The 4,504-nt window shown below is 40.6% G+C and overlaps 1 long non-coding RNA gene across 1 annotated transcript; it reads right to left on the bottom strand.

Moving 5' to 3' along the window:
• Window positions 1-2,373: 2,373 nt before the first annotated feature.
• LOC115351159 lies at window positions 2,374-4,504 on the bottom strand. The gene is made up of 3 exons (XR_003926719.1): window positions 4,337-4,504; window positions 3,501-3,665; window positions 2,374-2,488 (listed from the first exon to the last, which is right to left on the bottom strand). It is a non-coding gene; the product is annotated as an uncharacterized LOC115351159 (long non-coding RNA).

Raw genomic sequence — 4,504 nt, 5'->3', positions numbered from 1 at the left:
ATATCTGATAAGGAATGAAAATCTCAAGGAAGCTAGCTAAAAGAGGTGCTTCTGAACACTTTTTAAAGAACTGCTCAAAATTACCCTTGTTTTAGCTTTACTCATCCTTTCTTCCTCCTTTAACTATTAACTCTCTTCTTTTAATTTCTTTTTTCTTTTCTTTTTTTTTTGACCATTGATTCAAAAGTTTCTTCACTGTTTGCTTCCTTTGACTCCTCTAGCTGCTTCAGTGCCTCCCTTCTACCCAGCCATCTGTTTTCTCTCATGATCCATATCATAATTTCTCACCATTGTTCTCATGACCTGTACTCTTCTTGTCCTTTTTTCTCTCTTCTGACAATTTACCCTTCAATTTATTTATGAATTAGTCTTTGCCATGTTAGAAATGGTATGATTTTACCTACATTTCCCATTATTTTGCTTTCAAGTCCCAGCTATCAGCTCATTCTTCATGAACGAGAACATGAGAAGAACATTAGAGTTCTTACTGTCACAGTTGCAGATATCCCTTCCAAGCAACTTGTTTTCTCTGATTTATTTTTAACTTTCTTCAGAGCCATATGAAACTATTCACTCTAAAATCTCTAAAGACTCTCTATCCAAGTTCATGAGGACACCATTTTCATCCACTCAGACCTGACACACAGCTCTTCTTAGAATACTGCATGTCCATGTCTTCGACAATTCTCTTTTCACCTGATTACCAAGGTGGTATATTTGAGAACATATTTCTGATCCACTCTTCAGATTACTGTGTGGGTTTTCTGTCCTTGCTTTGCTTCTCTCTTCTCTCTACACCTTGTTTCTGTGTGATCTCATCAGCAAATACAAATTCAACTACCATCTGTTTGCTAATGACTCACAGATATACTAGTCTACTCCAGACTAATCTCCTTATGTCCAAACTGAAATCTCAGCCTGCCTCTCTGACATCTCCTCATGTATATGTAGCCATCATCTCCAGCTCATCATGAATAAAACAGACAGCTTATCCTTTCCCATACATTAAACCCTTCTTTCTCAGTCAGTTAGCCCAAAATATAAGTCAAGAGTCTAACTTAAGTCTTTCTCCATACATAAAAAATCTTTAGTTTCTATCAAGTGGGTTTCAAGACCAAATTAAATGTATGGCTCATGATGAGGAAACCACACAAAGAGAGCTAGGCTGAAGCATGACTCTTGCAAATGCTTAAACAAATAGTATAGGGAACCCTTGGTAGCTCAAGTTACAGCAGTTCAGTAGATGCTAAACCAAGCACTCCGTTAATACAGTCAACGTGCTCATAATGAAGACACTGCATAGCTGTACATCATTCAGCACCGTGGTCACTCTTAGGCAAGACAGCTCAAATGAAGTAACTAGGAGTCACTGTCTGAGACTCTCAGTACATATGGGTATGGAGCCCTCCTGCAAGGTATGACCAAAGTCTCCTCACAACCAAACATCTATTCTTCTGTCTCAATAACAGCAGTACCTTTCCAGCTTTGACAAATGCAGTCTTGCCCTTCCCATATCCGATCAGATTGCTGCCAAAAAGATGTTTTCTGAGCTATTCTTTGCCTCCCTCCACTGGTTCTTCTTTCTCTCTCCCATCTGATGAGAGTTACTACTTTTCATTCTCAAAGCTTGCTGACACTGTCACATTTTACTCACTGTCAAGATACTGACTTGCTTGTCTGTTTACACCATAATGCTAGCTACTGTTACGCACATGTCAATAGGCTGCTTCAAAATTTCTCGCATAGCACACCTCATGCTTTGCAGGATCTCCTTATGCTTAACTAGAAAACAAATAATTTGTTTTCCTTGAACTGCTTCAACAAAGTTCCCTTTTCCTCTCTTAACCCTCCAAAACCAAAATGGTTAAACCCCTGAGCAACAGTGCCTGAGTGGAATGACCTTGGTGTTGTCTCCTCTAGGCACCCTGAAGGCTACTACCTACAAATCCCACCTTCCCTCAAAGGCAGAAATGTCTTTGAGAAGTCTCATCTTCCCAACATCAATTATTAATGTCACCTTAAGGACAGATGGGATTGGTGTAGGTGCTTAGAAAAGAAACAGTGTGCTGGAGCCTGTCCCTGAGGAGCTAAGTAATGCTTGAGGATACTTTAAAACAGGAAACATACGTCTCCCCCCACAGCCTTGCCAACTGTTCCCCCTAAACTAAGCACTCCAGAGGGAATACAATATAGCAGGGCAATTCATTTAGCCCCAGGGGCCTCTTGAACAACGGTATGGTAACATCCTCTCTTGCTGACCAATATTTCCTTGAAGCGTCCCGCCTGCCAGCCTGTAACCATCTTTTCCCTACAACTATCTCCTCTTTTCTCCTTCTGTTTCCAGCTTAGAAGACTTTCGGTACTTACATTTATTGGCCTGTGCTGGTACAGTATATAAAACAATGATGTAGTTGTAGCTGATGTCGCAGCTGTAGTTGATGTAGCTGTAGTCATCAGTATTGTCAATCTTACAAGACAAACTTCTAGTCTGGACAGAACGTTACCACAAAAAGAAAGCTGAGTCAAATCTGAACCCCAGCAACAAAATTTCTAACTGTAGACAGTCTGTATGTGGCATGGCCTCCTTTTTATTCTGTATGGTATAACAAATTGGGGTTAGGAACATATATACATATAAACATTTTTTATTGTTCCAGCCTGGAAGGCTATTACACCTAAAGAAATCATTAAACGTTTCAAGTCTGAAAACAGAGCTATTGAAAAGAGAATGTGTTAAGTGAGAGTATTCAGAACTTAGCTCTCTGTTTTTGCTAACAACTAAAGAGCTTGTGTGACAAAAAAAAAACCATTTTGATGAAGTTGCTCGTGGAGAAGACTTCTACTTTCTGACTTCCTCACCCTAAATCTGTGTTCTGCTGAAGACTTCTCTTCTTACAGACTTTTTTTCCCAACATACTATTTTGAATTTTAAACTTTCACATTTTTTTTAACTTAAGACTTCACAATAACCTTCTGGCAGAAAGCTACTGCCTTCTGTCTCTGCTGGCAAGTACAAATTCTGGTTATGGGTTCCCCCAAGCATCCCTTTTTAATGAGTATACAGTACATTTTCAGCTATGTTATGAATCAGTAGTTTTGCTTAGATACGGGCAAATATTCCTGCACCTTACAAAAAGACGCTTCTTCCTGCCAGAAAACAACAACAGAGAAACGTGGATTCAAAAATATTAACATAACAACCTGAAAAATTAAAAGAAAAGGGGAAACCTAACCTTTCAGACCTTTTTTTTATATGGCAGAGGGAAGCAAAAGAACAAGCTCTCAATTAAAAATAAATCCCTGTCAAGTTACCTTTAAATCACCCTGATTAGTACAAACAGTCTTGACATATACACTCCCCCATACCGTCTATAGGGAACAGAGAGAAATATTGCCTCTGTTCAAACTCATAAATTCGGGGATTTTATGGCAGTACATTAGGTACTTAAAATAAAATGGAGAGATTACAGTCATTAGGTTAGATCATCTTCTGTAATTACCTTGTTTAGGTACCGCAGTTCCACGCTGAGCTCGAGTCAGGTTGGTGGAGATTCCTCCTGGAATGCCAAGCTTCGGTTCCACAGTCATCTTCTGGCTCTTTTGGGTTTGGCAAAACTTTTGAGTCACACAGGGTTTGTAAAAGTCGCTGTGACAGCTACCTGAGTCTGTAGAGAGCCTGAAATGTTGGCTGGGGGGGGGGTGTCTGTGCTGTGCCGCTTTTCTCAGTAAGGCACTAACTGAGGTGACAAGTGATAATGTGCTAAAGGCCAACAATGTTTATGCATGTGGTTTACTGTCACAGGATGTAAGAAAGGAGAGAAGGCGTCTTTTGCAGTCACAGTGATTGTGGTGCCCCGTTATTTGGCCTTATCTAGATGCTAGGGGGGAAGAAATTACCACTTGTTTAGCTCAACAGAGAAGGAGCCAGGTCCCAAAAGCTCAGTAAAGCCCAGAAAATCTGCAGAAGAACGGCAAGCCTCAGGAAACAGTAAATCTAACCCAGGTGAGGCGAGACCAAGTAAGCACACACTATATCTTACTGGAGCTTCTGCAGAATCTGCTGTGAGCAGGGTTAAACAGCAACTTCTTAAATTAAGAGTGCTTACCTAAAACAGTGCAGCAAGAAATGATACAATCATTACTGTTTTCGACTAGACCCAGACAGCTATAAGTGGAGTTTATTTATGACTTTTTAACTCTTCCAACTGAATAGACAACACAATGAAACACGACTAAAACCGATTGTGATCTCTCGGGCCAGATGCAATGCAGAAAAACTCCTCGTTTTAAAAATCCAAGCCTCAGACTACTGCAGGCCAGAAAGGAAGAGTCTTACCTTAAGCTTAGTGACCGTTTCTCTTTCTCACAATCGTTAGCGAATTCCCCCCAGTCCGCTGACAAGGAGTAAGCGGAGGGGTGTACGTGAGGAGCCTGAGCAGCATTGACTGGGGAATGCTGCACAGCAGCTTGGCTACATGACGGCTGGTACTAACAAGTATTAGCA

The sequence above is a fragment of the Aquila chrysaetos genome, chromosome 15, assembly GCF_900496995.4.
Source record: "Aquila chrysaetos chrysaetos chromosome 15, bAquChr1.4, whole genome shotgun sequence".
NCBI classification, from domain to species: domain Eukaryota; kingdom Metazoa; phylum Chordata; class Aves; order Accipitriformes; family Accipitridae; genus Aquila; species Aquila chrysaetos.
This window is presented reverse-complemented; position numbering and strand designations above follow the sequence as displayed.